General features: G+C 45.1%; 1 pseudogene; it reads right to left on the bottom strand.

Annotated features, from left to right (window-relative positions):
* Positions 1–12,960, bottom strand: part of LOC119181503 (uncharacterized) — a 72,759-nt pseudogene that overhangs the window by 20,927 nt on the left and 38,872 nt on the right.

Genomic DNA, 12,960 nt, shown 5'->3' with positions numbered 1-12,960 from the left:
GCATCCAGTTCCTCGAGTGAGAAAAGCATATTCAGTTCAGAAACTCGTGCTACAGGAACATCCCCGAGAACTTCGTCACTCATGGTAACCACATTGCCCGCAATCCTTACGCAAAAATCTTCAGCAACGTCAACCTGCAGGTGGCCTTGATGGAGAGCCTATGTGCTGAATGGACGTTGATTGATTGATTGATATGTGGGGTTTGACGTCCCAAAACCACTATATGATTATGAGAGACGCTGTAGTGGAGGGCTCCGGAAATTTAGACCACCTGGGGTTCTTTAACGTGCACCCAAATTTGAGCACACGGGCCTACAACATTTCCGCCTCCATCGGAAATGCAGCCGCCGCAGCCGGAATTCGAACCAGCGCCCTGCGGGTCAGCAGCCGAGTACCTTAGCCACTAGACCACCGCGGTGGGGCCTGAATGAACGTTGTTGTGGAGCCGAGCCAAGGTCACGCACCGTCCTCCATATATGGTACATTGGCTTGCGAGGATCGATTGATTCACAAAATTTCTTCCACCTTTGGTCTTCCAGCTCGTCCATTCGACGTTGGATTTTCTTTTGTAGACGTCGAGCGTCTCTGAGGTCATGAATCGAATTAGTGCGCCTGTACCTCCTTTCCGCCCGCCTACGAATCGTTCGTAGTCGTTCAAGTTCTATATCAAATTCTGTACGCTTTGATGTGTATTTAAAGGCGCACGTAACCTCTTCCATCACATTTTTCATTACCTCCTCAAGGCCGCACGCGATATCATCGCATGCCTCTTCCACCTTTACCTTGTACATTGTCCAATTAACTCTTTTGTTAGTTGATGAGGAGGAAGTTGCAAAATCTGTGACCTTCAGATACGTTGGAATATGATCACTGCCGGGAGTCTCAATATCAGTGAACCATCGCACTTGTTGGGTGCATTGCCGTGACACCAACGCAAGATCCAAGCAACTGCTATATTTCGAACCACGCAAATACGTTGGACTGCCGTCATTCAAACGTTAAGTCCGTGGCGTGAGGCCAATTCACCAAGTTTCCGGCCTCTGGAATCAATCTTAGTGCTTCCCCAAAGCAAGTGATGAGCATTGAAATCACCAATAATAATCCAAGGTCCAGGTGTAGCGGTCAAGATGTCAAGTAGTCTTTCACCATCGAACTGACCAGATGGTGAGATGTATGCGCCGATAAGTGTGAAGGCTACCTTCTTCTTTGCAACGCGGAGGCATACGTATTGATTTCCGTTATGAGGTTGCACCAAATGTGGAATGTAGGTTAAATCTTTGCGGATATATATAATCACATTGCTGGGCTTCCCACAAGCCGATGAAGGAAAGGCTTCGTAGCCAAAAAGCTTTATCGCTTTTGACAAATTTGGTTCACATATTACTAATATAGGAAATCTGTTGCGGAAACCGTAATGTCGAAAACATGAGATCAGTGATTTCAGTCCTCCGGCATTCCAGTGTAAAACTGTCGCACTACGTACTTCGTCTCGGAATGAAGGCAGTGAAAGAGCCATTTTGTCTATGCGAAGTTGGCAAGCACTGGACTCAAGGCATCCAATATTTGCACTGCGCATCGTGCTGTAGGCGTGTTCGTGTTGCCTGTAAGTGTGCGAATTGCATTGATGAGAGACTTGATCATCGTCAAATTTTCTCGGTCACGCTCGGTCGCCTTATCTTGTCGAGACGCAGAAAGTGGTGCTACCGGTGCACGTTCCAGTTTTTCTGTAGGGGTTATCCTTGAAAGTGATGTCCATGCTTCTTCTAGAGCCTCCTTTTTAGGGGCAGCATTCTCAGTGCATGTGTTCCTTCTGTGCGGTGGTGGTGGTGAGGCCGATTCAACGAAAGGGGGCTTTACAGAAGGCTTGATACTGTGGGAAGGCTTTCTAGATGAGCGTCGGTGACGAGAACGATGTCGCCTAACGACAGTGACCGCTTCTCGGTGAGTCGAACGGTCCCTCACCATTTTCTTCAAAAGCGAAATCTCCTGCCTTATTTTCGGACACTCTTTTGATGTGGCGTCGTGTTGTCCTTGGCAATTCGGGCATTTATAGGAATTAGCTTTACAGTTGTCGGCAGAGTGTGGTGCACCACAACGAGGACATGTTGTAGGATTTCCACTGATGGCGCTCACATGACCAAATTTCTGACATTTTCGGCACTGAAGCGGCTTAGGGACAAATGGCCGCACAGCATGTCGGAAATGAACCACCTTAACATGTGTCGGCAGGCAATCACTCTTAAAGTCTATCTTCACACATCTCGACTTTCCTAGACGGCACACCTGTAGTATTTGGGGCCCATCATTAGCAGGCTTAATACGAATCAGCAGATCTTCGTTCGAGATGGTCACATCGATGCGATATAGGACGCCTGTAGTTGCCTGATTTCCTAGCGGAATGATAGTGTGAACATTCATGCCGCCAAGGACGGTAACGTTGCTCAGTGAACCTAATGCTGACGCTTGAGCGACGTCCACTGCTACAAAGTTTTTCCGGGGATTCACTTGGATATCCTTAATACTGTTCGGCACCAGTGCCTCGAGCTCTGAAGATACAGCTTGCCTGTTCAGTAGTCTCATGTTGATGGATCGTTGCGTAGGCAAGAATAGGACGGTGTACCTCGGCGAGCTTTGCGGGGCCCTCCCAGCAGATGCGTCCATAGATGCCCTGAGCATCCTCCGCTTTGCTTCCTGGCTCATGACAGTCACGTATTCGTCGTCGGAGCTGTGGACGCTCTCGGCAGTGTCAATGAGAGTAGCCTCGCTGTCACTGGAAAGGCAGATTCGCTTCCTTGAGGCTGCCGGCACTGTCGCCGGCAACTCGGGTGGGCGTGCAGATGAGTCCATTTCGATCGCTGCCGAAAAGGGAACTATGTTCCCCGTATAACTGCGAAAACATGTGAAAAGTCTGAAGATGAATGACAAACACTCAGCTACAGCAATACTTCGTCGAGGAAACCTAACATACGATCCCTCTAATGTGGTATACCCACTCGAATGCAACGTGTGTAGTATGCAGTACATCGGACAAACAGAAACACCATTTAGGATTCACTTCAATAAACACAGAGCCCATGCTTAATCAGCTCCAAATCTACCCTTATCAAAACATCTTAATCTTCCCGACCATGCATTCGACAAACTATTAGTAACGCTTTTAGAGACGGGATTTAAATCAATCCGAGAACGTGAACAACGAGAGTCATACCTTATCTACCGATTTAACACCCTCGATAGAGCAATAAATGAGAATCCTGGTACACTTGCAGCAATTAAAGCATTAGAAAACAACAACGGCAATAATGAAAATAGTAACTGAGTTCACGGCACTGCAGCTGCGAAGGGCACTGGACAACTCAAAACAATTCCAAGTGCAACTACTCTTCCTGAACAGCCGTCGTCTGTTTTCTGTTTTATTTTACTACCCAATGAATTGTGCCAAGCATGACAGGCCCAACAGCGACCGTGTGCAGAGCCGGGAGGTCCCTAATGCACGCTTAATCCAGAAGCGGGCAAAGAGTTCGCATTGTGCCCGCTTGCCAGCATCTGCCGCAATACGCGGCACCCCTCTTTCTACGACGAAATGTTGACGGGGCATCGAGTAGTTAAAGGCTTAAACTTCCTAAAAAAGCTCTTTTTTTGCCCCACACTGAACCACCAGAGACAGGAGGCGGCTTCTGGTCGGGAAGAATGTGTTAGTGAAAGGAAGCATACACAGACCGCTGACATCAGAAAGGTGAAGGGAAGAAAGGGGACAGAGATGAAAGGGGAAGTGGAAGGAATAGTGGAAGAGGGGCGCCCGGGGGGAGTCCACCCTATATGCTTTTTTCTTTTTTTCTTTCTTTTTTTCTTTTTTTCTTTTCTTTTCGTTTTTTTCTTTTTTCTTTTTTTCTTTTTTCCTCTTTCCCTCTGATTTGCGATTGTATAAAGCTGAGCACCAACAAACTGTACTTTAAATCCTGATGAAGGCCAGACACTAGGGCAAAATGTCAAAATAAAGCACGTATATGTATATGGGTATATATATATAAAGTCAAGTAGATCCTCCTTGAGTAGTCACAACGTGGTTTATTTCGACGTATTGGCCTAGAGTCTGGCAATCCTGATGAAGGCCCGACTCCAGGCCGAAACGTCGAAATAAACCACGTTGTGACCACTCACGGAGGACCTACTTGACTATATACAACGCTACGACCATTCAACCACCATGCCTGCATATATATATATATATATATATATATATATATATATATATATATATATATATATATATATATATATATATATATGATTGCACATTGCCAATCGTTTCGATCGCATTGATTGAGTCAATATTGCAAAAAATGCAAATGACCTGTTAGTAAAAAGCAATTTTCACGTCGGTATTTCTGTTTTTGTCTTGAAGAATACATCAGTAACGTAAAAGCATCAGCAAACTCCTAGTTACACAAACAGCAGGCCTGCTCAAGCTTCAAGGTAATTGCCGATTGGAGTGTGGAAAATCGTCAACCATTGTTATTGTACTTCAAGTCAATAGGATGTGGGTTAGGTAGGAGAGGGGATGGCAGCTGCTTCTGTCGCTAGGTCTCTGCTTTCACGTCATGCCAGGATGTCTTGTAACTCCATTCGATCTTCTTGACCTCTATCGTGGAATTTCACATGAAACCCGAATTATCAATGCGGCGTTGCTACTGTTCCCCTGATTTATGCAATAGATAATTGTTTCTTCTGCTATGTTGTTTAATGATGCGAAAGCTAAAAACATTTGGGCTTCACAGAGGATTTCGCACCATTAGACAACATAGCAACAGCAACAGCCATTACACAATGTAATAACAAACATTTTTGTGAGAAAGATATAAAAGGACTGCTTTATTGCGGGCAACTATTTGATGTTCATGGCAGCAAGTAGCACACCATTTGTCGACCAGAAATCGTACGTGTGTAAGGGATCTGCTACTCTCCAGTGACTCGTGTGTAATAGGAGCACGTGTAAGGTGTCGAACGCGCTAAATCAGTAAGAAAAGAATAATGCTTATTTCGAAAAATGTGATATTGACTAATAAAACCAAAGTGTACTTCTGGGGCATTCACTTTTATTAAGAGCTTGGAAACTCGATTTGGTATGTTTATCGCGCGTAAGACCTGCTATTATGTGCACAGCTTTTTTTCGGTAATTCATAATTCCGGCCTGTGTTATTTTCTCTTATGGTGCTGCATACCCAAATGCAGTAATCTAACGTAGCAAAAAATAGCCAACCATATAGTAAGACTTTAATTTTTGAGGTAAAAAAACATAAACCTGATAGTACACCTACAGTACAAAAAGGTTTGTGTGTATAACCTCATATTGCTCGTTCCATAGCATGTTTCCATGAAAAATTATTCCAAGAGTTTTCACCGGAGGCTCCATATTGAAGAAATCAGAGTCAATATTTCAGGCTAAAGTGATGTTTACGGGATTGTTTATTGGGCTACATAGCACATATTATGTTTATCAGAGGTTTATAATCATACTTTGTTATTTTCCAACTGTTAAACATTTCCAAGCCACCATTTTCTTTGCTCACAAGCTTTTCAAATCGGGGCCCTATACTAAACTGGTATGATCTTCTTATAATGTAAAGGTTGTATCAATATCAATGTTTACCAGGTCGTTGACATAAATATGAAAGGCAGGGGACCCAGTATACTGCCTTGTGGCACGCCATGTAACAGTTTTTTTTAATTTGATGTGTAGCCATTATATCTACTTTTTGCTGTCACTACCTAAATAGGTTTTATTCTATTATGAAAGCTCGTCCAAAAGCCATTTTGTTCTAGCTTTAATTAATGTGGTTTGAATAATTCTTTCGAACGCTTTCCGAAAATCCACAAACCCTGCAAGTGTATATATTTCTGTTTCAAATGCATTCAGCAATCATTGCTTTTGCATTTTTAGAGCAGTTTCTGTGCAGCGCTGCTTTTCAAAACCAATTTTAGAAGACGTAATAACGTGGTGTTTGGTTAGTAATGACACTACTCATTTATTCAAAAGCTGTTCAACTACTTTTAATAAGCAGGTAGAAAATAAATGGGTCTGTACTTCGACATGCTATTCGTTTTGTCCCCAACTTTTAAAACACCCGCCGTCTACGTCACAACACCTGCTCCTATTTAGTGACACGAAGTCCACCGTAGCCTTCTGTGTAGTCACCGGAAACCGAATTGCACCTTCGGCTACTTGCCTACTCATGAATCGCCCAGGCTATTGTCGTGTAGGCTCTTCCGAATGGACAGAAAAATTCAATGAAGGCATCAGCAATGTCATCACCAGTGAGGGCTCGGTTGTTTACAGTAAGTTTGAAAAGGTATGTGCCGTCATCCGAAGGTGGATAGAGCAACTCGTTTATTCTTTTGCGAATTGTGTCAGACATTTAGGCTTTTTCGGAACTTAAAGAACTCTTATATATTCAAGCTTGCTTGGATATTTTATAATAAAGAACTTGTAGTATTCTACTGTTTTTAAACGTCTCTAAGTCTTCTTTTTCTTTTGATTTTACTAGTTGCTGGAAAAATTCAATTTTATTTTAATAGCTTTTACGATACTCCAAAATTTCAGGGCTTTCTTGCCGTGTGTGGTTTTCCTTGTGTTACAGGCTTCGGTAAAGGTTTGAATGAACGCAATATTCACTGTGGGGGAGTCGTTTTCACCGAAAAAGGAGTTTCATTTTATCTTCGAGATATGTTCAATAAACAAATCAAGTGTCCTAGCGCATACTTACTTGTATGGTGTAGGAGGTGGCTTAGCTTCACTATACGTTTAGGTTACCTTTGTTGAAAATTAGAGGAAGCAAGTAAATAGTCGCTAATGATTGTTTTAAGGGCACTAGAGCCAACAGGTGTACCGGTAATATTTCTTAAAATGTCGTCAATAAGTGTGCAGCAATGGGCATGAAATCAAAACGGGGGTGTTATGACATTCGCAAATGCGTTTGATTTTATGATTTGACAAAAATTAAGCCAGTGAGCACTGGTAATCAGCATACTCATGTAAAGCTCACCGTCGATAGTAATATTATAGTCAGTTTCTTGGGTTCATGACAGAGAAGTGTCTAGAAACGTAAACAACGGACGCTCTTCATTTGGGGGAGTTGTATACCAGAGAAAAAAAATACTCGAGAAAAATTTCACTGTCAGCACCTCGTAACTATCAATAACCACAGAAAAAAGCTTCAACTATTTCACACTCATACGCATCTTTCAATAAAAGCATAATCCCACCACCTAATGTATAACAGCAATTCAAGAAATAACAGACAGCTAGGTAAACGAAAAACTTCTGATTCATGGTGGTATCACATTTCAGTAAACACGATGACGTCAAAGGGGAATTCAAACCATTCAGACAGTATCGCTATCTCGTCTGCCCAGTTGGAAGCTGATTGTTCATAGATATGAAGGAGGTAAATGCGCCGTTTCTACCAGATACCAGTCAATCAATGAACTCTTAATTTCGAATAGCTTTTTACCCCCGCCGCGGTGGTCTAGTGGCTAAGGTACTCGGCTGCTGACCCGCAGGTCGCGCGTTCGAATCTCGGCTGCGGCGGCTGCATTTCTGAAGGAGGTGGAAATGTCGTAGGCCCGTGTACTCATATTTGGGTGCACGTTAAAGAACCCCAGGTGGTCGAAAGTTCCGGAGCCCTCCACTACGGCGTCTCTCATAATCATATGGTGGTTTTCGGACGTTAAACCCCACAAATCATCGATAGCTTTTTACAATTTGTTGAGGGTCATTCAGGCGAAAATTTGTTGCTAACAGCTTGAGAGGGCTTGAAGGCCTTTTTACGACAGCACTTCACTCAGAGTACAAAAAAATGAATAAGTGTACATGAGTTTTAATTATTATCAATATATTGTCACCTGTATGAGTTTTGCAAGTACTGTTTCTATTGATGATGGCAGGCTTGTATGTGCTGCTGTTAAAAAAAGAATGAGGACCAGCTTGAGGAAAAGATGAAATAGTGCTAACGGCAGTTGATCCAGATGGACGTTCTAGTGTGTCATTAACTACAAGTTGCAGTTGCGATGCAACGTTACACTGGTGGAGGTGTAGGGTAACAGTCTATGCACTGTGACCACGAGGAAGGTCTCGACCGCAACATGGCGCTTTGGAAGAAACAGCCAACCTTCGGCGCAATTGGCGGCAACTAGGCCTACCACTCATAATCGGTGCTCTTCCAGAATGCTAGAGAACCATATGGTAAGTGTGACAACTGCAAGCCAGGCTGAAGAGACCACGACTCCACCTGCTCTATTGCCGCCAACGGCCCCTATCACCCAATGATTTTTCATGAGAAGCCCTACGAATACGTTAATGACAGGCTTGAACAATACGATCGAGTCGCCGTAGCCAACAAGTGATGCGAGTACCGAAGACTCCAGTATGTCTGGAGTATTCGGCGCGTTTTTGGTTTAAGAACCACGAGACTGCCCTTACAAGCTGGCCGGAGTTCTGCACTCACCTGTGGAACACGTGTGGTAGCGCCGACCTAAAAGAACAAGCAGAATGTCTGCTCGATTCTCGCAATCGAAGACCAAACTAAAGTGTGGCCATGTTCGCCGAAATGTGTCGTCTGTCCTGTCGAGCTGATTCTGCATTGGCGGAAGACAAAAAGGTACGCTCTCTGATACGGGGTCTCATGGAGCAGATTTTTGCTCGAATTTTACAAAACCCACCAGCTACCGCGGCGGAATTTGTCTGTGAAGCGATAACTATGGAGCGAAGGCTAAGGCAATGAACTTCGCAGTATGAGTGGCCGGACAGCCTTGCATGCTTGGCAGCACCCTTTGCAACACCAGACGTCACGAGCGTGAGCGACCTCGCTGAATTAGTACGTGGCATTGTACGAGACGTTCTGCAAAAGGTTCACACTGTGCCTTTATCGTCTCAAGTGGCTGCTTTAACAGACGTCCTCCGTGAAGAGGTACGGCAGCTGGTATGACCATTAGGGGCGCCTTCGGTCATAGCTCCTCTGCTAACGTATGCGGACACTGTACGGACTCGTGCGCCGGCAGAAAGCTATTTTTCCCGACAGACTAGCCTACAGGTGCCGTAATACTTTTCGGTTTTGCCGCAGTATGAAAACCCACGACTGACCATCCTGCAGATGCCGCAGTACCTCTTGGGTCCGCCACAGTATGAGAATCCACGAAGTAATGTGCGTAAATCTAGTGTGTGGAACGCTTCCGATAATTGGGCACTTTGCTACTTCTGTGGTGAGGTGGGTACCGCGAATGCTCCTGCCGACACATGGGCCTGCCTCAATTTCGGCCAGACGCTCGTCGACCACGGGATAGTGAACGACAGCACGCTATTGCAGAGTACTTGGCGAGCCTATCATCTTCGAATATTCCGCGAAGCCAATAACGCTCTCTGTCTGCTCAACGCTCTACACCCGGAAATCAGTACAACACTTTTTCCGATGTTGCGGGACGATTGGCTAGGTTCCCAAGTCCACGTCAGAGAAGCTAGGATCAGCGTCCTCCGGGGGTAGGGCCGCTGTTGAGCTATCGTCAAAACATCCTCTTCTAACCCGTCCGCCTACCTACGACGATTAATTAGGCCGACAACCCTCATCGCCGGCCAACCCGTTTCTGCTGACATCGCCGTCCTTGTCGACAACCATGCAGAAACTGCCCTGGTCGACACTCGCGCTGACTACTCAGTTACCAGCCCTGAACTTGTTGCTGAACTCAGGCAGGTTACAATTCCTGTGGGGCAGAACCAAACCTTCGGACAGCAGAAGGTCACCTTTTGAGACCGATCTGGAGATGCACAGCAAGGCTACGAATCTGTGAGTCGACTTTCATTGCTTCTTTCGTCGTGCTTCCCGAGTGCTCGCTGAAAGTTATCCTTGGCATGAATTTCCTTCGCGAGCATGGCACTGTTATTGATCTTCGAGACTGCCTCGTAACGTTGGCTGATGACTATGCCCCGAAACCTAGAGATACCGATTCGCAAAGGACTGCGCTTTGTGTTTTCGACGTTATCTTCACATTTCAGCCACGTGTCAGCATGTTCGTTACTGTACAGGTCGACATAGATGACGGTGGTGGTGGTGTCACTGAAGCAAACCTTTTGGTCGTCTTGGATCGACAAATCTGCGTTACCCGCGGCATAATCCAATTTAAATGCGAGAAGACGGAGTTGTTAGTCAGGTATTTTAGCGGAACATGACATTTCTTCAAACTAACAACTATCGCTCATTTCAATCCAATTGAAGATGAAGCGTGTGTTATGATTGCCCCAATTTCCGCAGCTGTACAAAGTGACACAGCGGTAGCCGATACTCGGATATCGATCCGTAGCTGTCATGTGCAGAGGGAGAGCAAATGTGTTGTATTCTAGGTATGTTTAGCGGCTGTTTTGCGTCTTCATCTAAAATAAAGCAAACACTATCCCTAAAGCACTGCCTCGTAACACACTATGCTGAACGACCCATACGTCAGCACGCTTACTGAATGTCAAAAATAAACAAGATGCCATACGTTCTCAAGTGAAGCAGACGCTCTAAGTAGGCGTAATCCAACCCTCGAACAGTCTATGGTCGTCCACCGAAGTGCTAGTAAAAAAAGAAGAATGACACTCTTCGATTCTGCGTCCATTACCGGAAGCTCAGCAAAGTGCCAAAGAAAGATGTTTATCCGCTTCAGTGCATTGAGTACTCACTAGACCACCTCCAACGCACCCGATACTTCTCCTCAATGAATTTACGCAGCCGCTACTGGCAGATAGAATTCGATGAACGTGACCACGAAAAAGCAGCATCCATAGCTCCTGTTGATTAGTACGAACTTGAGGTGATACTATTCGTTCTGCGTCATTCTTTATGATAGTGAATACAGTGTTGCCAGGTCTGAAGCCGGAAGCATGCCTTGTTTACCTAAATGACGTCATTGTCTTTTCACAATCGTTTGAGAATAACTTGCAGTGACATCATTCCGTCTTTGTTGTATTTCGCGCAGCAGGCTATCGCTCAAACCAGAAAAAAATGACATTTTAGTTACGATAAACTAGTTTCTCGACCACTTTGTTAGCTACAATAGTAATCGCCCAGACCCAGACAGAAAATTCGTTGTCGCAGATTTTCCACCACCTGCCTAAAACGCGATGTGCGTCGGTTTTTAGGCTCCTGATTATAGTACAGAATTTTTGTGGAAAACTTTGCAAACATAACTAAACCACTCACTCGTCTGACAAAAGAAGATGTTACCTTCGTGTGGGGTCGTGAACAAAGACGCTTTTTGACCGAGCTTCAGCAATGTCTCCAGACTGAGCCCTTACTCGGACACTACGACAAAGATGCCGAGACCGAACTACACACAGACGCCAGTAACATCGGCCTTGGTGCAGTGCTCGTGCAGTAACAAGGTGGCGTCGAATGTCCATTGCTTATGCTAGCCAGATTTTATCATCTGTGAAGCGAAGTACACAAGGTCTGGAAAGGAGTGCCTAGCTGTTGTTTGGGCAATAGCTAAATGGAGACCCTGCCTGTATGGTGATTTGTTCAGAGTTGTTACCTATCATCATGTGCTCTGCTGGTTGGCGAACCTCAAAGACCCTTCCGGGCGTTTGGCCAGGAGGAGCTTGCCCCTTCGAAAGTTCTATTCGACAATCGTGTACAACCCTGGCCGCCACATCTGACGCGGACTGCCTTTTCCGAGCTCCTCTTACGACGACGTCTGGTTATCCCGATCTCGACGGTCGTTTGCCCTGTGCCGATAGTGTATCTGACTTGGCTGAACAGCAGAGGAACGATTCCGAGTTTTGAAAACTTGTCCAATATCTTGAAGGCCATAGTCCACATCCACCACCAGCATTCGCACGCTCGCAATCATCGTTGCAGCAATAATCTCTAGAAAAAAAACTTTGACCCTTACGCGACTTAGCACCTACTTGTCCTCCCGCCAGTGTTACTAGCCGATGTCTTGTCTGGCTGTCACGATGTACCTTCTTGCGGCCACTCGGGATTCACAAGTACCTTGGCCCGGATTCACCAACAGTATACTACTGGCCTAAGCTCGTTCAGGACTTGAATAATTACGGCAAACGTTTCACGAGTGCCAACACTGTAAAGCACCACATCAGCGCCCAACCAGCGTTTTCAAGCTCGTTGCTCCTCCGACACAACCATTCCAACAAATTGGCATGGATCTGCTCGGACCTTCTCCCCAGTTTCGTGACGTCAACCACTGGATTTGTAGTCGCTACTAATTACATGATGCACTACTGTGCAACGAAGGCGTTACGACATGGCGCCGTGATTGAGACTGCCCACTTTTTTATGAACATCGGCCTCCGTCATGGGGCACCAGCAGTTGTCATAAGTGATCGTGGCACAGCTTCTACCACCCGGATGATACAAGGCGTTATGTAGCTTAGTGAAGCAGCTCATCGATAAACTACTGCATACCGCCCACAAAGGAATGGCCTTACAGAGCCAATAAATAAGACGATCGCCTACATGTTATCTATGTACGTTGGCAAACGCCACAAAAAATGGGATGACATCCTCCCCTGCGTCATGTTCGCTTACAAAACCGCTGCGCAAGAAACAAATCGGTTCAGAAATTTCTCGTCGCATCTTGGCAATGAGGTCACAACAACACTAGAAGCTAAGCTCCTACCAGACAGGCGTCATGTGTCAAGATTAGTGTCAAGACGAATGAATTTATCAGACTCGTGGACGCAGGTCATTAACTTGCAGTCGAACAAATCAATAAGTACCCTTACAAAAATCCTATATATGGACTTATATAAAAATCCCCAAATATGGCTACATCAGGAATTGGGCATATAGGGCTTTATATGGAATCCCCATATATGGGCCTATATAACCTGATATGCCCAATTCCTGATGTAGCCTTATACGGGCCTTATATACCACTATATGGTTGTTGCTGTATATGGCCATATAT

The sequence above is a fragment of the Rhipicephalus microplus genome, unplaced genomic scaffold, assembly GCF_043290135.1.
Source record: "Rhipicephalus microplus isolate Deutch F79 unplaced genomic scaffold, USDA_Rmic scaffold_14, whole genome shotgun sequence".
Taxonomy (NCBI): Eukaryota; Metazoa; Arthropoda; class Arachnida; order Ixodida; family Ixodidae; genus Rhipicephalus; species Rhipicephalus microplus.
Note: the sequence above shows the minus strand (reverse complement) of the source record. Positions and strands in the feature narration are given on the sequence as shown.